The sequence below is a fragment of the Egretta garzetta genome, unplaced genomic scaffold (assembly GCF_000687185.1).
Source record: "Egretta garzetta isolate BGI_Z169 unplaced genomic scaffold, ASM68718v1 scaffold354, whole genome shotgun sequence".
Lineage (NCBI taxonomy): Eukaryota > Metazoa > Chordata > Aves > Pelecaniformes > Ardeidae > Egretta > Egretta garzetta.
Window position 1 is genome coordinate 3,979,369 of NW_009259593.1, and position 22,378 is coordinate 4,001,746.

Sequence of the window (22,378 nt, forward strand, 5' to 3'; positions counted from 1 at the left end):
CATTTTTGGTAAGGTGGAGCATCAGAGGGAGCTCTTGCCTTTGGGGTACTAGGTAGGGTCCATCTCCACCAGAACTTTGCAACAACTAGGAAAAATTTCCTAAGTCTTGATTTTCTCCTGCAGTAAGCATGGTAGCAGACAGACTAGCACCAGCCCTGGCAAAGCATCACACTAGAAGAGGGCATAGACGTGGGCAAGAAGTATAGGTCTACACCGCAGCTCTCAGTAGAGGCAGGGGCATCCTCACCAGCAGAAAAGCAGTAGAACTGGCGCTGCTCTCCACAGGATAGAATTGATCTGGTCTGTACATGGTTCCAAATCGACTCTTGCTACACATGGACCTCTGGGATGAGCACAGAGCAGCTGCTGCTCCTCGATTTGTGTGAACCAAAGCTGTGTTTCTATTTCAGTTCAGCTAGAATTTTTGAAATGGGAAAGTAAATTCATTGCTCCCTGAAGCTGTGGTGCTCAAGAAAGAGAATGACCCTCTGAGAAGGGCATTTTGAGGAGCAGGTTCTGAATCTAGCTGGGACCGGCCTTGCATTTTCAATCTCTCTTCTGTTTTTCTCCTTTCTGTACAATTGGATACCATGGATCACAGCAGGGAACAGGCACTGGGAGACTGATTCTCTCCCTTTCCACCTGAGCAGAGGTGCTTGGCACATATGCTGGTGTCGTTCTGTACCCGGCTCAGGTGCCCAGGCACTGACAGTGGGGGCAGCAGGGGGTGGCCTCTGCAAGGAGAGGCCGGGGCTGCCCCGTGCTGGACACAGCCAGTTCCAGCCAGCTCCAACTGACCCAAAACAGGGCACAGCTGAGGCCCTCAGCCAAGGTGGTGGCACCTCAGGGAAAATGTACTTAAGAAAGGGTAAGCAAATGTTGCCTGGCAGTGAGAAGTGAGGCCCCTCACTACAAGCAAGACATTGAGTTGCTGGAACATGTCCAGAGAGCAACAAAGCTGGTGAGGGGTCTGGAGCACAAGTCTGATGAGGAGCGGCTGAGGGAACTGGGGTTGTTTAGTCTGGAGAAGAGGAGGCTGAGGGGAGACTTTAATTGCCCTCTACAACTCCCTGAAAGGAGGGTGTAGCCAAGTGGGTATTGGTCTCTTCTCCCTGATAATAGGTGATAAAATGAGGGGAAATGGCCTCAAGTTGCACCAGGGGAGGTTTAGGTTAGACATTAGGAAAAATTTTTTCGCAGAAAGGGTTGTCAAGCATTGGAACGGCTGCTCAGGGAGGTGGTCGAGTCCCCATCCTTGGAGGTATTTAAAAGACGGGCAGATGTGGTGCTTAGGGCATGGTTTAGTGGTGGAATGGCAGTGTTAGGTTAACGGTTGGACTTGATGATCTTAAAGGTCTTTTCCAACCTAAACGGTTATATGATTATATGATTAAAAATGTGAGAGAAACAGCCCTGCAGACACCAGGGTGAAAGAAGAAGTAGGGGAGGAGGTGTTCCAGGTACCGGAGCAGAGATTCCCCTGCAGCCCCTGGATGAGATCGCAGGGGAGCAGGGGAAAGGTGTGAGGAGGAAGGAGGAGCAGCCGGGAGCTGTTATGGACTGACCCCAATTGCTATTCCCCATCCTCTTGCACCGCTGATGGGGGAGGAGGTGGAGGAGTTGAGAATGAAGGAGTGATGTGCACTCTAGGAAGAAGGTGTGGTTGGGTGAGGGGCAGGCGTTTTTAGTTTTTGTCTTTGTTTCTCACCATCCTACTCTATTTTAATTGCTAATAAATTAATTTTCCCCATGTTGAGTCTGTTTTGCCTGTGACAGTAATTGGTGAGGAATCTCCCTGTCCTTCTCTTGACCCACAAGCTTTTTTATCCTATTTTCTTCCGCATCCTGCTGAGGATGGAGATGAGTGAGCAGCTGGGTGGGAGTTTGGCTGTTAACCACAGCTAACCCACCTTACCTACAACACGGAATTGTACACGGTCTCCAGTTCTGTCACAGCTTGACTATCCATAACTTTCTCCTCTGAGTGAAAAGGGTGCAATGAAACTTCTCTTGCAGTAGTACCACAGGCATTAAGTAGCTGTTGTCTATAAAATGATGCCTCCTTCTTACTCTTCATAATTGTGCAGTGAGTAAACAGTACGTAGTGAGTGTAATAGGTAGTGAGTTTAATGTATTTTGGTTAAACAATCGGCAATATCACAAATACAGACCTCAGGAAGAAAACATTTCAAGTAAAAATGTGCTGGGATGTGCCCCTTGGTTAATGTCGTTTATTTGAATATTGACAAACTTATTAGGCACTTAAGAGCAATATGATTATTTGATTAATAAGAATTAATGTCTGATATTGATACTAATTAATGATGCCATTACAATCCTGACCAACCCATTTTCTTTTTAATGATCATCTTAGCCATTCTTTCCAAGGCATTTTAAGACACTCACAAGATTAATTGCATTTAGGTGCAACTGCTGTTTGTTCTGGGTAGTAATGGCCTATTGACTTTTTGAGATGATGACATGAGATCAATGGGGATTTGGAGAAGATGAGTAAAGTATGTCCACAAATACTGATGTCTGGAGGGACGTAAATATCTTCACCTTTACTACTTTGCTTTATGCAATCAAAATCAGGCACAAGCAGTTACCAGCCAGTGTTCTCTTATTAAACAAAGCGGGAGAGCTCAGTCTACTTTGAACACAGTACTAACCCACTACTTGATTAGTATCAGGTTAACCCTTTTTATTGACACTGTCTGAAAAAATTAGTGGGAATAGGTTAATAATGGAGGCAGCAGCCACTTTAGTCCTTTATATTCTTGTGATTGGAAAAAGCATAGGCAGATGAGGGCTACTATGCCAAGGCAACCTATTTCCTCTTCCAGTACATATTTTTGGTCTTAGTGTATATGGTGTGTCCTGTTCTGGTATGGGTCTTGGTTCTGGCACACGTGCTGTCTGCACGTAACGCAGCAAGGAAATAAGCCTCAAAGATTTTACAGAAGGTTTCAATGTTCTAGCAGAGGTGGATCCTTCTCCCCAAGGTAAAAGCCACTCTTGCATAGAGGTGATTTCTTCTGTAGTCACTAATGTGTATGATGTACTACATGGACCCAATGCATCTGCACAGTTGATGGATTTTTTTTTTTCTTTCTTTTTTACTCTGAGGTTTGCTCAACTGTAAAATTCCTCCAAGTTAGAGTTCTTATAAAAAAAAAGTACATTACAAATTTTAAAAACTTAAATGGTATATTTAAAATATACTTGATTTTAATATAATAACTTTTCTGAAATCATCTCTCTCAAAATACCTTGGTGCAAAAAAATAATTTTGAATATTTTCTCACATACAATGAGCTCTTCCTTTTTCTCTTATTTAAGTAACAAATGCTTGATTTTTTTCATTTACTGAGTTTTGATTTTAAGTGTTTTGTAAGTTTGCAGGAGATATTACATGTAGCTTTTTGATTCTGCAAATGCTGCTGCTTTTTTTTCTGCATCTCCTGTAAACTCTCATTCAACAACCGCAAATCTTTTTTCTCTCGGATACATAGAAAACCTGCTGGTTTCAAGTGACAGTGAGTTATTCAGCAGCTCTGCTTACATTTTGAAATTTGTTAACTGCATGGACCCAAACAGATATGCAAAAGGGAGCTGAGAAGCAAGCGGCCTAGAAATCCTGGTAGCTATTGTAAGTTCTGTCAGCTAGTTAGCCAAGGTCTGATGAATACGGAAATCTAGGTGTGTGATTATGCCTGAAAATATAGTTTTAATTATTTTACTGGAAATTACTGACTAGAGTGATTTATTTTAAATAAATAACTTCTCTGTTCTCCAGAAAACCTATGGGAAAAAAGGAAAGCTGAGCTTTCAGAAATGTCAAATGCTTCTCATAATCTGATATATATGAATAGTCACATTATTTGTAGATCAAGTATTTACTTACAAAAGTAAGGGTTTTTTTGCACATTAAAAATGTCCGTATCTTTCAATGGGCCTATTCACATCATTACAGTTATTTATGTGAACTTTTTATACAACTGGGGCCTTGTGATATCATCTGTATCCATATGCAGAGCAGTCACAGGTTCCACCCTGAAGGGCTTTCAGGTGAGCGAGTACATGACAAAGCAAAATGTCTCCCTTGAAGACAATCCTGTGTGTTTTCTGTAACATGCTGCATTAACTCTGTTTCATGAAACAGTAGCTGCCCTTGTCATCAGCTGAACTGTACAGTTTTAGTGTGGTGTACATAGAAGTACATGCCTTGATGACTCACTGAGTTTGCTAGTCTGTCCTGAAACTTGGGACACTGGCACTAACACCACCAGCATTAACAAAAGTGTCATTAAGAGTGTCTTTTTTTCAAACTTGCCTTCATTTCTCTATACAAATATTTGAGAATTCCTTCATTTACTATCCAAGATTTAAACTAAAGGGCAATATATGACTAAGAGCAAGTTGCTTCTTGTGTGAGACTTTTTTTTTTCAATATCTGCCTTTAGTTTCTCTGAAGTTCTGTGACAAAGAATAAAAAATACTCCTTTACGTGGGATTCTTTCTGTCTTTCCACCATCCCTTGCACCCTGTACCTCAACAAGCAGAACTGTGAACTCCTTCAGCGTGAAGAAATATTGCCTATTAGCCATGGCTGTAATGAAGGTTTCTGACTCTTGACTACAGGAAAGTGATATTGCTCGCAGAATGCAGTCTACATATCTGGGAGTCCTCCTGGGATCAAGCTTTCCAATATTTTTCTCTATCTTTACACAAGATCAGTTACATTTGAAGAGCCATCATGTTTCCCTATAATAATGTAAATTAGTGAGCTGCTCCAATATATAGGTGTGGTTTTGGGTATGTAAAATTGAGAGTTATTAAAACCAAAGGAATTTTGGACATCAGATGGATGTGAGCTTATTGATGTGGGGTTTTGGGAAGTATACGAAGTACCAGCATAGGAAATGTGCTCCCTTTTTTTCAGAAATAGAGAGTACATTTGAGGAGGATGTGTTGTTGGGGAGCCTGTAAAAGCAGCACGGTGAAGGCACCCAGAAGACAAATGACAAGGATGGGGAATAGCGTGGTGCTGAGAAGACAGTGGTTGAAGGTAGGGAGACAGCACGAAAAGAAAATGCAGAAGGAGCCCATGGTTCACCACTGTGACAGGTTCAGATCTCAGGGTTCTCCAGAAAGGCTAAAAGGATTCCTAGCACCTGTGCATTTCTTCTGCACTGCCTGCTTGCACAACTTAGCCCTCCCCACTGTCGCTCCATTCCCCTGGCCACAGCCCTACAGAAACCCTTGCCCTGCCACCCACAGCTCCCTGGCAAAGCACCCCTTCCCCACCTCTCCTACCTGTGAAGCATTTTCCAGGATGTGCCTCTCAGCGCGAGAACCATCAGGTAGGTGCCATGAAAGGTGCTGGAACATACTCTGAATGGAAAAACAAGGAGACAGGGAGTGTGTAGAGCTCCCTTACCTACTATAAAGCAGTTGCTTATTTAAAGCAGTACAGCTGTATCAGCAAGTTACTTGCCCTCGTCTTGTTTCGAGCTAGCTCGGGAATCTCCCTGTGCTGCTGTGCTGTACTATTTAGGCATACTCTGCCTAATCCCTCAGCTGAGCACAGGGAAAGTCTCAGTGTGCCGTCTATACACTGTGCACTAGGGATGATAAGCCCAGTCCTGGTATTAGCAAATGGTTCTTCCACATTGACGTTGGCTGAGTGAAAAGGAAGGGAGGCAACAACAAGGTGTTTGAATTTGTATAGCTCTCTTCTAGGCATAAAACGTATTTGACGTGTCTGTTAACAACAGGGTTCAAACCTGTTTGATATTTGGCTAGTCCAGCATTTGGCACATGGACAAAAAAAGCAAAGGCAAAGAAGAAACATGAAATTTTGTCTGAAGCACAGTTGTCCCCTTAGTCACCTGTAATTATGTACCTAGCAAATAATTTGAACGATACTAGGCTGAGATCTGAGAGCTGTGCAAAGGTTACTTGTAAAGAAAAATATTTATAAACATTGTGGGTTTAAAAGTGTGAATGAATTTAAATAAAATATATGCACTTATAGTCTCAATGCCATTAAAGTTTTCCATGTGAGAATAAATACCCAGTTGCAATGTCTCAGGCACATAAATGAGAAGGATTGTCATGCATGTGGAAAAACTCCATTGTTCTGCTGGTTCTGAAGTAAATGACAAAAATCACAGAGTAATTTGCATAACTTGGAGATTAGAAATGTATCTCTTTATCCTTATTAATATATTTGCCCTTCTTAATTATAAAGATTTGAATCTTATTTTAAAATAATTTCCTACAAAATATTCTTGGGGATAGAGGCTGCATGTTAATTCTGAATGGATTATTTGCCTAACCTCACAAAAGAGATAAATTGCTTCTATTTGATAATAGCCAATTTTAAAAAAAAGGATTTAGGATATCTGGCAAAAGAAAATTGACACCTACATAGGAAATGGGTTCTTACCATCAGTTTAGTTGGTTTTATCTGTCATAGACCTTTACCCACAAAAGTTACATTTCTGTTTATGTCATTTACGATTTCCTGTGTATAAAAAAATACACAATATAGAATTTCAGATAAAGTTTTGCCTATGTTTGTAAAACTTTTGATTTAACTCAATGTCAGTTCTCCTGTATGCCAGTCTGTAACAAAAGGATCTTGACTGCTTCACAGAGTCACAGAATCATTTGGGTAGGAAGGGACCTCTGGAGATCATCCAGTCCAACCCCCAGCTCAGGACAGGGGCAGCTATAGCAGATTGCCCAGATCCATGTCCAGTCACAGTGTAAATATCTCCACAGGTGGAGACCTCACAACCTATCTGGGCCACCTGTGCCAGTGTTTGATCACACTCACAGTAAAAAAAGTGGTGTTCAGGTGGAATGTCGTGTCTTTCAACTTATGCCCATTGCCTCTTGTCCTGGTCACTGCTGAGAAGCATCTCTCTTCTTCATTCCCTCCCATCAAGTATTTATATACATTGATAAGATCCCTCTGACCCTTCTCTTCTGTGGGCTGAACAGTCCCACCTCTCCCAGCATCTCCTCATATGAAAGATGTTCCAGTCCCTTAATCACATTTGTGGCCCTTCACTGGACTTGCTCCAGCAAATCCATATCTTGCACTGGGGATCCCAGAACGGGACTCAATACTCCAGATGTGGCCTCACCACTGTCAAGTAGCACAGCAGATTCATCAGCAGAATCATCTGATGAATTTGAAGAGGTTTCAGACAACTGGGAACAGCATCCTTAATTTGAGAGGAAATCTGAATACTGAAAGGAAAAGGATGATGCGTTTCTTTAAAGTATCAGAACAATGGAAGTATATGCATTGTAAAAGCTCTTGCTTTGAGAGAAGAAAGTTTGAACAGGTGGAAGCAGGACACATCAAAAAACTGATGGAACACAATAGGCTTAACAGGACCACACAAGGGAGGGAAATGAGTGGTAAACAACATGTCTGTGGAGGGCTTCCTGCTTCCATGCCCTATCTTCCATACAAAGAAAGTTTATCAGTCTAGATGATCAATAAAAAAAGGATGTGTGGTGTGTCAAAGCATGTATCAATAGGTAAGTGCTGACATAGTGTAGAAGAAGACAGTCTGTTCTTTCAATAGCACTGCTTCTGCTCCATTCCCTGCACAGAGCTTTGTGAACATTGCACTCTACCTAAATTATTCTTTCTGTATGCCTTGATGACATTAAAAAACACCACATAAATTCCTTATAATTTTGAGACCTTCTCTTGGAGGTCAATTCAATGCTTTCCATCAGGATAACTACATGACTCAAGTCACAGAATCATAGAATAGTTTGGGTTGGAAGGGACCTTTAAAGGTCATCTACACCGCCAGCCACAAGCAGGGGCATCTTCAGCTTGATCAGTTTGCTCAGAGCCCCATCCAACCTGACCTCGAATGTTTCCAGGGATGGGGCATCTACCATCTCTCTGGGAAACCTGTTCCAGGGTTTCACCACCCTCACTGTAAAAAATTTCTGCCTTAGATCTAGTCTAAATCTATCCTCCTCTAGTTTAAAACCATTGCCTCCTGACCTATCACAACAGGCCCTACTAAAAACTTTGTCCCTATCTTTCTTATAAGCCCCCTTTAAGTATTGAAAGGTCACAATACAGCCTTCTCTTCTCCAGGCTGAACAACCCCAACTCTCTCAGCCTAACCTCTAATAAGAGGTGCTCCGGCCCTCAGATCATTTCTGTGGCCCTCCTCTGGACCTGTTCCAACAGGTCCAGGTCTTTCTTGTGCTGAGGGTTCCAGAGCTGGATGCAGTACTCCAGGTTGGGTCTCACCAGAGCAGAGCAGAGGGGCAGAATCACCTCCCTCAACCTGCTGGCCACACTGCTTTTGATGCAGCCCAGGATACTGCTGGCCTTCTGGGCTGCCAGCACACATTGCCAGCTCATGTCCAGATTTTTATCCCCCAGTACCCTCAAGTCCTTCTCCACAGGGCTGCTCTCAGTCCCTTCACCCCCAGCCTGTATTGATACCAGGGGTTGCCCCGGCCCAGGTGAAGGACCTTTCACTTGGCGTTGTTGAACCTCACGAGGTTCACACGGGCCCACTTCTCAAGCTTGAGTCCTGACAGTGTCTCTGGATTCTGGTGTCTCCTACTAGGGTAGGAGATACTTCATTTGCCTCCTGGTCAGGGAGAGCTCGTTGCACATGAGCTGGTGCTCTAGTGGATGGAAAGTAGTTATAAGAAACCTAACCAAACATGAAATGCAGGCTAGAAATGAAAAAGAGTAACTATTAGATTTGTCATTCGTAGGAAAAAAAATCAAGTACACAACATTCGCAAGCAGTAGTTGTATTCAGAGTCCTCAAGGTACGGTAGTAGTATTGAAAGTGCCTCACTTAGGCAAGTTTCACTGCTTTGAAAAGGCAGAAAAAGTCAGTGAACATCTGGTTGAGATCTATTATCAACATCATCCTAACACTGCTTTTGTCCCCTCTTTCAATTATCTAGAGGCTTCGTCTTCTTAGCAGCATCACTTTATCTTTGGACTCCACAGACTTTTCCATCTTCCGGTGACAAAAAAGACCCAGCTTCAAAGGTCGCCATTTAACAATAAAAACTGGAGTGTAGGTGCCATCTGTATATCCTCTGAATTTCAGTGTGGCTGACAATTAGAAATTGGAATATCAGAAATAACTATGGGAATTGAGAGATTAGTAGTGATACAATTTAATTGTTTTTATTATCTTAATTTACCCAGGATTTACAGAGGCTGATATGTATGAATGATTAAATGGATCTCTGCTGTTTTGCAAAAATATTTACTTTGTATTTACGATAGTGTTTACTTAGTGTGGACATTGGGGTTTTTTTATCTGATAAGTCTTCATATTTTTCTTTAAAATAATCCTTCTTTTGCAAAACAATGTACTTACGATGTAGTGGCATCTGCACAATCAAATTTTGATCTAGTTAGTTTTGTTTATTCAGCTATTACAGTGTATCAAAATGAGATCATGAATAGAGCAGTTACTATGAAGGAAGGGGGTTTGGCTTTTAGAAACTGATCTTGCATATATTCTATTTGTTTTTCAGACTTTTTACTAGCTTTGGCATCTGCCTGGACTTAACAAGCACAAACATGAATCAAATTACATAAGAAATAATATTCCTATTTGAGGGAGATGAGGAAAACAGGGTAGCCGTAATTAATTCCTAAAGAACAATAACAATTTGTAGTCTTTTTCCCTGGGGGCGAGACGGGTAAAATGCTCCCCTTCCTGCAAGTATTTGCATTCACAGTTTGAAATTATTAGGGATTGCTAGGTAGCGCTGATTCAGGACGAGCCGCTATGGTGGCACATGTTGTCTGTGTTAGCTACCTCCTCTCTGCCAGCTGTGCCTGGTGCTGCCAGGCGCTTGCTAGCTGTGCTTGCCTGCTGCTGCCAAGGCTAGCTGCTAGAATCCTGTACTTGCCACATCTTCCTCACCAGCTGCTCTCAGACAACCTTGCCTTGCTCTGTGAGCTGCTCCCCCTGCCTGTTCTCTCCATCCCTCCTCAGCCCTTCGGCTATGGCCTACAGCTATGCCCAGCACCACTGCCCGGTCAGTCCTGCCTTTCCCACAGCCATGCCCTGAGCTGCTCCTCCCCTCCGCAAGCCCTCAAAGCCCCTTCATCTTCCTAAGAAATTCTTTCTTTCCTTGGAACAATGCTTTCTGTGACAACCTGTGTCCACTGCAACAAGACTTGAACATAAGTGAGGAGGCAAAACATTTATGTGATCATCAGTGGGATTCATGCCTAGGCTGAGACTAGCCATGGAGATTACTGTGTTTAGAGCAGAAGATTTTTAAGAAGTCCTTTACATAATTTTTTCTGTTATAATCTTTTGTACACGTAGGTACATGAAACAGTCAAGCTATATCTACAATCTGGGAAATAAAAAAAAAAATTTTTAAGTGTGTAGGAGATTGTTGGATACAATGATGGCAGAAGCCACATAATTATACAGATGCATAAGGTGAAATGAAATTAATCTAAAAAATGGGCAATAGACAACAGTATGAATTTTGGGTCTTTCACTTTGACTTTCACAATTTTTCTTCAGTAAGGTCACTGGATAAATATACCCTGTGTTTGTATTGTTAATGAAGATGAGGGGTTTTTGTTGACTGCTCCTGCTTTTCTGAGGAAAGAAATGTCTTTCTAGTCTTTTAGGAAAGCAAATCCTGGTTAATGGTATCTGCTGAGTCTTAAAGTTTTTACACTATTGGCAAAATGCTGTATGGTTCAAGATCTGAAACACTTTTATTTGATCTCTTTTCCTCTGCTGGATTCTGTCACTCATCATTCCTTACTGCATCACTATTTCGTGTGATATATAACAGTATTGCTTTGCCCTGACAAAGCAAAAGAAATCAAAAACTGAGAAAAGCCAGCAAATATGTCACATCCGTTAGGCAGAGCTGAAGGAAACCTTTCAGAAACAAGTTGGTCACATTTAATTATTCTAGGTCCTTCAAGATAAAATCCATCATATTGCTATGTTCCGAGGTTATCAATGTCTTTGTTGAGTGCACATGAAAAGGGAACTTTTGGATTTAGCGTCAAAGGACAGAGGTTTAAGAACGTCCTGATCGATGCACTGAGGTCGTTTGATGCAAGTCCAGAAAAAACATCAGCTGTACAATTGATAGAGCCCATACGGTGACTGGTGAGACAAATTGTGCTGCTGGCAAAAGAGAAGTTTGGGTCAAAAAGGTCTACCCCAGATATTTTTTTCCTATGATATTTCATTTTCAGCTTTACCAGCCACTTGACAAGTTAAATTCCCTTTGTGCTGTTATAGTTATAAAATAGTCAGTTCAAAATGAAGATCTGGAATCATGGGCACATCTGGGCAATTATGTAAAGTATTAAAGACTTTCAGTTTCATTGTCTGTTGTAAGATACTGGGGTCAAATGGTTTTCATGAAGACAAGTGGTCATCCCTGTAACACATGCGAGAGAGAGCCTTGCATGCTGGCCATGGGTAGGTGCCACGATTTCCAGTTCTAGATGACATCTGTAAAATACTTTGTACTGTAATGTATTGTTTGGGTGAATTCCAGTTGGAAAAGATTGAAGTCAGCTGAAAGCGGTTACTATATAATTGCAAATAGAATTTGTACTTTGTGGTAAATACTTTTTGTGTGTTCTCCAGCTGCCATCTCTCCTGTCTCTGTTTATCAGATACAAATTATGGGAGGACAGAGACCCATCCTCCCACATCACAGGATGACTACATGGGGTTTCCTGTCTCCTTGTATCTGTGGGTGAAAACTGTTTTACCTTATGAGCTCTGTGTTGTTACCTTTCCTTTGCCACAGGGGAAACGAGGCGGGGGGGGCGGGGAAGGGGGGAGAACAGAGAAGAGATTGCAGCTAATTGGTCCTCCTCCAAATGGGATCGTCTGCACTGTTATGATCTCCAGTCTCTTAGGGTTTGCTTAATTACCATGATATCTGATACCTGACTACACTAGACTTTGGCTTCAAGTTTAGATTTCCTTTTTGCACATTCAGGGACCTTCGTACCTTTCTATGCGTATATTTATTGGCTCATATGTTACTTTTTCCCTCTGGCTTTGCTATTTGCAGTATCCATTTTCCTACTTCCCTCTCAGCCTACCTTCATGCCAAATCCCATGTTGTTCACAGCATACAGAATAACCCTTTTCTGAGATGGGTCAGAAGGCTATGATGACCTTCTCTTCTTCCTGCTCAGTTCTCTCATGAGTCATACCAAAAATTAGCAGATATTTAATGCTTAGGCACAACAGCAGTTAGAGAAAGATCTCATTCATTAATTTAACTTAAGAGAAGTGACAGGAAGTAGTTTTTTCCACTGCTCACTTTTGTCTGTTAATTTTTGGTTCTTCATCTCTGCTGCAGAGGTATGTCCTGGCTTCTGTCTGGTGCCTATGGCAGGTTGAGGTGTTTTCTGACCATCCAAAAGGCAGAGCTGGCCAGAGCTCTTCCTTGTGTGCCTGTCTCCACACTGACACAGCAGTGAGAGATGTGGCAGCTCAGCTCTTGGGGAGAGTATCCCTGGCTCTCAGCACCTTGCAATTTAAAATCATTTTAGAATTAGCTTGCACTAAACAGTGAGCATCCTCCTTTCCCTTCTAGGTCCCTATGTGAAAATTGCCTTGTCAGGCAGTATGCTTATTGTACTCAGGTGCTTCTTGCTCTTTATGCTGTGCATAGTCCAACAAAGTCTAACAATCATGAATTGTGGATGGATGAGCCATTTCTTTTTGTGTTTACTCTATTTCTGCAGTAGAGTTTAGGTAATAGGTTGTACAGTGGCAAGGTTTATAAGCGGCACGGAAATGTGACATTACTATGGACCTGTTACCAGAATGAACTTAATTTTAAGCTGAGGAGGCTTTAAACAATGTTCATCTGCTGGAGTGGAAGAGGGAGTAATATTCCTTTGTTTGCTGCACGTAAGACAGCATCACAAATATATTCTAATTATTTTGCATTAGAGGCAGGCATAAGGGAAGTTTATCTCACAGGATGAGTTAAATGGATCAGCCACCACTGACTGGATTGATTGATCCATTTGCTTACATGTAGGCATACAGTGTCATTTGATACACCGTAGGGTACTGCTCTAATACCAGTTGCCATTCCTAATACCAGTTGCAACTGAGGATCTCTTATAAGTTCTCTATTACAGCTGCTAACCTTTGGCTGATTTTTTTGAGACCTATGGGCATCCATCTAAAATGAAATTTAGCTATGTGTGGGCACCGAATTACCCTTTGTTGACTGAAGTAAGACCTTGTGTATCTAGTGCATAAGTGGTCACCTGTATTTAGGTATCTATGGTCTGGACCAAAATCCTGCCCCATATGTCTCCTAGCTAACTTACCTGTCAATTAAGTGATTGCCTTTAAATATTATACTGTCTAAATCAGTGTTGTGCATCCAGAAGGCAGGATGACAGGGAAGCCAAGGGAGAGAAGCAGGAGCAAGAACAGTCATGAGCTCTTACCGTGGACTTGCCCATTCCAGCTGGCCGCTCTCCATGCTGCTGTGCGAAAGCTGAGTCCAGAGGCAGAGCAATGCTGGTCTACATAGAGGCAGTCAGTGGTGTAAACAAGTGGCAGTTCATGTGTCCTGGAGCTGCAAGAAACCTAAACACTTTGGAAACCGTAGGGATGGTTGTGCCTTCCTCCAATACAATAATTTTTGCCTCTTGATAGGACTTCAACAGGATATTTGGCTAATTCTTCCCACTCTCCACTGGGACAAGCAAACATGCCGTTGCATCTACTTAAATAACCACACTTTCAGTAAGATAGCCAAATAATTAGAAATAGAGGCGTTATTCGGGTTGTTGTTGTGGGTTTTTTTTTCTTGTCTAACAGTGTAAAATGGAAATGCAAGCACAGATAGTATCTTTAATTGCCAGTTTGAACTATACAACATCATGCCTGCTAGTCCTACCATGAGTTTCTTCAGGCTGCCATTTCCAGGTGATTGTTTACTACCCACCCTGCTGCCACCAGACCACTAGCTGTATTTCAATATTTGGTGTTTTTCTTATATAAAACACTGAGATTTAATGAATGCAACACCACAGTTGTTTCCGTGGTGCTTATAGGCTGCTGAAATCACAGATTATTCTTCTGCATGAACTCTGATCATTCTTCTAGACAGTACATTTTCAGGTGCCATCTTTAATTTGTGATATTAATACTGAACTTGATCACTGTTCAGTGGTTTTACTGAAGTATTTACATATAGACTAGTGAAATATTTTTTTCTGGAGTATTGAAAGCTCTCCAGGCCTAATCGGAATCATAAACTTAACCACAGTATCTGTTATGACATGAATATGTTTTTTGCTCATGAAATGGCCTTGGAGGTTTACTTTCAAAACAAATTGAGTGTATTTCCTCTGCCTCATACATTTAGCTCTGACTACTTGGGGAATGATTCAGCAAGTAAGTGTTTTGAATGAGCAGCGGTGAGTGTATTCTGAGAATTGTTTTTTTCCACATCAGCACCCTTTTAAGGAAGATGAAATATCTCAGTGAGTTTTACCAAAAGTTACATTTTTAAATAATGAACTAATTAGTTATGACATATATCACTTTATTATGTAAAAAGAAACCTTTCCCGGAGTGATAGTTGCATAAAGTGCTCTTTCATTTTATATTAAAATGGAAAGATGGACCTGTTATAGAACACTTGGACCACTACTATTAATTATCCGATTTGAAGATCACCTCTGGCTGTTAAAAAGATTTATATTAATCTGTACTTGATAGATTCAGAAGGATTAAAGGAGTGAAGGAGAGCGAATAAAAAGAGAACATCTTCCTGGCTTCATTGTTAGATGACCTTGTGCCATGATACGTTTAAATTGCTTACTTCCTATAACTCTATAAAAGTTCTGTGTTTTCATTTTCTGGATTAGATTGAAGTGTCAACTGTTTTTGATGAATTACCCTAGTAATATATGTTCATGTTCTTCTTTGCTCTTTTCTTTTTTATTTATATATGTCCAGTATAATTCAGTTCACCTAAAAAAGCTTTCAGGAAAAAGATATTTTTTTTTTAATTACAGTTTTAGCAAAGTATTTTTTATTTCAAATGCTTTTAACTTTGTTCTGAAGAAATAAAATATATGTTCAGCTGTTTCAAAAAAACTCCTCAAATGAAAAGTTTATGCCAAATGTCCTGGTTTTCCATGTCCTGAAATTCAGCATACTTTGTAGAAAAAAGAGAGTTATGCAGATAAAATGGACAAGTTATTGCAATTAGTGATTTAAACCTTTACCCTTTAACTTGATCTATGTGAAACACTACTGAAGTCAGAAGGTCTCCTTGCAAGAGCAAGGGTTTAGCTTTACCTTCAGGACTGGGGTCTTATTTATTTATTGCTGAAAGGTGCAGAGGGGAGCAGAAGACTTTAAGTGCTTTACTTCTATTATTGAAGATTCTCACTGATGCAGAACTTGAAAGAACAGCAAATAAAATCAAGACACATTTTTATACAGTATGTGTGCTACTGACTGGAATGATAAAAGACTGCACACACATTCATTGGTTTACAGCCTCACATCAGAAGGGGCAGAGATATCTTCAGTCAAGAGTATTTTGTGCTGATTAAGTGAGATCAAGAGATTTAAGTTATGCTATTAAATCTGTATTTTTTCAGGTTAAAGTAACATAAAGGACAACAGTGTCTCTGTACATTAGATAGCCCTGATGTGTTAAACTGCAGTGAAGATGTTCTATGTGTAAGCAAATGAACAAAGTCATTTAGTACGTAACCAACAGCAGAGTACAAGTTTGGATTTCTACTTGACATTGCATTTTAAAAAGAAGAGACTTGAGTTGTTTCCAGGTTTTGTTTTGTCTTAAAGAAAACTCCAGTCGGAGACAAACGCTTATTTTTCTGCAAGAACAGGGTGAATTTGGAGATGTCTGAGCGCAGGAATCCTGTTGTTGCAACTTTGACCAGTGTGACAAATAGTAAATAAAGCTAATAGAATACATCCAAATATTTTATACATATTTTACATATTTCCTCATTTCAGAAGCTATCATGAGGGAATTAATTGCACTACACTGTACAGGGGTAGTGGTACATTATAGTATCTGGTGTATATGGTTCTCATCTTTTTCCCCAGTGGATGTTTCCACTGGCTCTGTTCCACACAAGAGCGTGCATATACTACAGTGAGAATAAAAACCACCCTGTATTATAAAGGGTTAAGCATCAGAAGAAGTTTTTTTATCAGCGCTTACCGAGTCTCATGAATATCAAGGGCAGTTTGTGTCTTTGTTTGTTAAACCAATCCATCATTTCTCTTGTTGTTTTAAGCGGCATCTCTGATTATTATTTTTTTGTACCCTACTGTGTGCTGCACCATCTCAAACAGAAACGGAGCTGCAGTTGTGCTTCCATTACGAATGGTGATAAGCAAGTACCTGACCTCCTATCTGTTGTTTCCAAATGCAACATTTGATTGAGTGGAACAGTTTCTCAAATTATACAACCTTGCTCCTATTGCCACCTGTCATTTAACATTATTGTTGCTCTGTCTTTGGCTATGTTGTAGTTTGCTTTCCAAAACAGTACAGAATCTTGAATGAAAAAACTCAGAGAAAATCTGCTCAACAAAATGAGACATCTAAACAGAAGTCGTTAAAGTAACAACACTGTCCTACACAGTTTATTACTTTGGTTCAAATATGGGAGTAAATGAGGAGATATAGCCTTCTGCTCTTAGCCAAAGATTTTCTATTTTTGACTTCACTGATTAATATAGGGGTAGTTTGCTGGCTATTTGTCCATTGTTTTGATGCTTCTTCCAATTGTTTTTAAATTAGAACTGTAGTTTTGGGGCACAAATATGTTGCCATGGAGAAAACATGTTTACATAGGAAGGGCTGGCTCTAGGAACATGACTTTGGGCAGCTCAAAAAGCCAATGCTCTGTTCCTAGACGACTATACCAAGTCCTATAAAGTCCTATACGACTCTACCAAGTAGATGTGAAAGACTGTAGATCCTAATGCTGTAAGCTACAATATTTCCAAGAAATTACAAGTCCTCTGACCTGAACCACCCTGCCTTGTCTTATTTTGGTAGTATGAGCTTAGGTTGTTATCTGGGGGGTGGAGAAGGGAAGAGGCCAAAGACTGGCTTGGGGAGGAAGATCTCTGTAGATTTCCTGTTGTTTGTGGAAAGACAGAAAGAAAACTGTGTTTAGAAGGAAGTTCTTCACAAGAGCCCATGTCAACAGTCTCAAGTAATATTGAGGAACACTTCCTGGCATGGTAGCTTAACTGTAGATATTTATAATTTTTCAGGATGCTTCTTGAAATGTTTTTGGCCCAGGCAAACTATCTGTCTCTCCAAAAATTCCCAGGCACAGTTCAGAAGCTATAGGACCACTTTCAATAGAGAGCTTGCATGGATCTGTCACGTTTTTGAGTGTCAAAGAGTTTAACTGCATGGAGGTGAGCCCTTCTGCACTAGGTCTCAGTGTCAAAAAATATTCCCAGGATAAATTATATATCCATATAAATGTAGCCTAAGATGCCTCCTGGACAAAATAAAAGGCATCTGAAAGCTGAAGTGTTAAATCATCTAAGTAATACTGCCTAGCTAAGGTGATGGCAGCACCTCTGCCTCTAGAGTCATCTTCATCCCAGGATTTCTGTCAAGTTGTTTGAGAGCTCATGAGTAGAAGCCAACGGTGTGAATTTTAGGAGTGATGAAGACTGTAGGCTGCTAGGACAGATCCACCAATGGAAGTAAGGCAGTAAATTGTCAGCCATAGTAAAGAAGCAAACCCAGTGGAAATACAATTTCAGTGGCACCAACACAATGACTTGAGATCCACAACAAACCAAGCATAATTACACCCAAAGTATGTTTCCCATCTTACTGATGATTGTAATGCCTGAACTGGCCTGCAAGTGCAAATGTATCCTCTCTAGAACTGTAAATACCTCTTCAAAACAAGTGCTTCCTACATTTTCCAATTTCCAGCTTGTGAAAAATGGAGGTGGAATGGCAGCGGAAGAGGCAACTGCCTGACCATCTTGCAGTGTCTGCTAAGGTTGATACCTAGTTACTTCTCATTCACCTGGGTTACTCTGGGAAAGGTGGAAGGTTGTGGGAAAACTCCATGAACTTACCTGTCTTGATGTCAGCGGGTCTGCCAGATGGAGAAAGCAGGATTGTCTTTTTCCCAATACGTTGTACATGGAGAAAACTTTGTCTAAAACCAAGTGTTGCTGATTGCTTTATTGTTTTAAGCCTTTCAGTAATAGTAAAATCAGCCACAAGGAACGGGGCTTGAACCAACTCATAGTACCGTGCTACCTTGGTTTCATCCTGTAAACCTGCTGCTTTCTTTGCAGAGTTTTTCTTACCTATGCTAGGGATATACTCCGATATGAGTCTACTTCTATCATCTTCTACTATCTTCATTTCATTATCTGCTTGCACTTTCTGTACCTTTGCTTTCTTTTATCTTAAATTAATTGCATACATTTTCTGTTCTCCCTCTGCACCTGAAATTTTACGCTGCTTATGTATCTTTTTTATTTATCTCTCAATATCTTTTTCAATTCTGTGTTTATTTGCTATGGTGTTTTTCTCATCCTAGTGTACATATTGTTGGATAATACACATCCCCTTGGATATGCAGTAATTGCTTTCTGAACAGTTTCTATTTTCTCTGTGTTCTTCCTTCCTCCCACTCCTCCCATTAGACGCTTAACCCACTGGATCCTCTCCAGCACTTCCCCATTCTTCTACGTTCAAAGTCCTTGGGGGTTTTTTATTTCTCTTGCAGGTTCAGTCTGCAGTAATGAATCCAACTGGATTATGGTCATTAGTGAGTCCTCCACCTCTGTCTCCTAACAGCTGCACTGTTGAAAGTCAGAACTTTCGTCTTTCTTGCCACCTTTTAATACATTGAGGGTATAGTACATGACTGTTGCTTGATTTATTTCTCTCATTGTGTCCCTGTTCCTGTGTGTCTGGGTAGCTGAAATCTCCTCTTATTAGTTTTGACATTTTGCTATATCTCATAATCTTCTTGTTCTTTCTGATCCTATTTTTTCTGGTTTATATCCAGTCCACACTACCACCTCGTTCCCCCTATTGTCGTGAATTTTGAGCCATGATGATCCTTTCAAACAAGTGTAAAAACTTTTGGTTTCTTCAAAGTTTCGGCCTGTCAGAAAGAGAGAGTTTTGAACTAAGCCATTACGACCTGAACGGTGTCTGGCTTCGCAAAGCGCATTCCCCCACCTGCGGCTCCCTCCCGCAGCGTTCTCAGCGCTCTGGCCCCAAATCAAGCAATTAAGTACATGCTTAAGTTCAATCATGTGAGGAACACTGCTAACTCAACAGGGCTACTTACATGCTTAAAGTTGGCACAGGATTAAACGCTTTGCTAAATCAAAATATTGGAGCTGTGATTTTAATGCAGCTTGGTTAATGAAGACTATACATCCCTGTGGTATGAAAGGTGCCACAGTAACTCATTCCGGTAGACATTCGAGTGTGAAGGCAGAGAATTCAATCCCACATCCAGGTCTTAACAGCGTGTGTGTCTGTGTGCATTTGCATACACACACGCAATGGTAGGGAGGACAGCACCGTATCTGAGGCTACCAAGCAGATTGTAAAAGTAAATGTAAAGAATCTAGGCCTTACTCATTGCCTGCAGATGCAACAAGAAATTCCCTTTGACTTCAATAGTCACTGTCTGGGGACTAAGACAAATACTGCAACAGCATTTATCAAACAGCTCCATACCATGGACACATCTCTCACTGCAGTTTAACTTTACCATGCCTTACACCCTATATACAAATTTTACAGAGAGCAGTAGGCTGAGTTTGCGTCCTTCTTCTGTATTGTGTTAATGCCTGAAAAAATATTTAACGACTGAAGTATAAATTACCTAAATTTCCTACCCTTTATCCTATCCCCTGCTCAGAGTCTTTAAACATTAGAGTGATAATCTTACTGAGCATTTAAATAATTATGTATCAACCCCTTCCATCATAGATGACTTAGCAAATAGTGGATTTGCCTATTGTATTTTCATTGTAGGGTGAACATTGTCAAAATTAATATCCATATGAGGCAAGGATATTTATTCTAATCTGTGTCTTGTAGTTTTCAATAATGTTTTAAAGAAAATTAAATCACCTCTGAAAACTGAATTCTCAGGGTGAAATTACATATCGTCATAGCCATGATGTGTCACGTTCATTTTATTACAAATGAATATATCAGCTTAGATTTATTTTAGCATGGCTTATGCTTTCCAAATTCAGGTTTTAAAGGTTCACTCTGAATAGTATTTCAGCAAAATGCATCTGGAGAGACAGTTGGATCTCATTTATAAGCATCTCTCACTTTCTGCCTTATGCCATAATAAATGTTCTTGACTGTAAGATTTTAGATGAGATCAATTGTACTTCCCGCTTATCCCCTTCTGTACTGGCAAGTCTGAAAAAAGACAATTTCTTTTTCATAGCCTTTAAAAAGGGAGGACTCACTTGACTCATTTTTTTAAGTAGATCATTTAATATTTTTGGAATTACTGCTTGAATTCCATCTGTAGGATGGCATTTATTATAACAAGCAAAATAAGAGAACTGCTCACATCACAGCTTCTTTCTTTCACTGTGAGGAACTATTTGCCATATCAAAGAAATTTGTCTCCAAAGTTTTCTTTTTTAATGTGTTATAGTTTTTAATGGTTATCTTCGACAGGTGATTGTAAAAACTGGATTCCTAAAATGCATTAAGTGCTCTAGATCCAAAGTATCCTTCTATGATCTTTGCAAACAGTCCTGGCTTGGGGAAAAAAATGTAAATCTTTGTCTTTAGATGAAATTGCTTAAAATTGAGACCATTCTTGTTAAAGTGAAGTAATTTAAATGTCCTGGCATAGTGAATAAGAAAATCCAGATGCTTGCCAGCCTCACTAAACCTGTAACAGAGGGAAGGAAACACCGCATCTTTTGGGAAGTACCGAAAGGGATTTCATGTCTGCAGAGGTCAGGAAGAAGCTCACTGTAGTGGATCTGGCTGGGATGGAGCTAACTTTCTTCATAGCCGCCCGTATGGCATTGTGCTTTGCATCTGTGGCTAAAACAGTGTTGCTAACATCCCAGTGTGTTGGCTATTGCTGAGCAGTGCTCCTGTGGCATCAGTGATGTCTCTTGCCTCTCACCTCCTTCCTCTTGCCCACCCTCAGTAGGCTGAGGGTGGGCAAGAGGTTGGGAGGGGACACAGCTGGGACAGCTGACCCCAACTGATGAAAACAAAATGGAAAATAATGAAAGACCACGTTTTCCTGCGATACTTGTGTAATCCCACGGAAGCTCATGGGAGTGTTGTAACAAAATAAAAAGATCTTTGAGTGGAAGGTGGCAAAAAAGGTGGACAGAGATTCTGTTTGCTTTGTTATTCAAATACCAATACACTATACATATTCCTCAACTTCCAATATTGTCACTATATGAGAAGACTTATCAATAAAGTGTGGAATGCTAATAAAGTGATAGGAGTGAGAGATTTCATAAATGAGATCCAAAAAAATGCCCTCCAATGACAGAGAAGTGTCTATGCTTAGCACGCGATGCCATCATTGACAGATTATACTTTTTTTTTAATTAGAAGTCCTATTCCAAGAGATATATAAATTAAACAACACATTTCATAAAGGAAAATGAGAGGGGAAAAAAACACTGTTGTATGACCACAGGCCATCAGTAGAGTTTGAATTCTCTTCAGCGAGAGGGGAAAAAAACACTGTTATATGACCACAGGGTTCATTTTCACAGGCCATCAGTAGAGTTTGAATTCTCTTCAGCCCTCTTAGCACATATCCAAATTCCTGTTTGCAATGTCCATTCCAGGTGGACTCTGCCTGAGCAGGTGAAGCTCCAGTTTGCCATAAAAGAAAAAGGGATTTTGTCCAGCTCTACCAAAATGTTAGCTAAGAGTTAGTGTGCAGTGCCACTTTATGATGAATTGGGGGGTGATAGCTGCCAGCTTTCTAAGGAAAAGTCTGAGGTCTTGCTGCACAATAAACTTCCCGAGATACACACACGTATAGAATAGCAATGTGAAGAGGGGGCAATCGAATTTCCTCATTCCTAGGTCAAAGCACTTTCCCTCTGCTCATACATAAATAAGGAATCTCCCTCTTGCAGATGAGTACCATAATGGAAAAACGTTTCACAGTATTTTGCCCTAATCAGATAAATCAGTATAACATACATCTCTCTTGGCTGAAATGTCAACTTTCTGCAAAATCAAATCCATTCCATGTTTCTGATCATAATACAAAATTAATTGG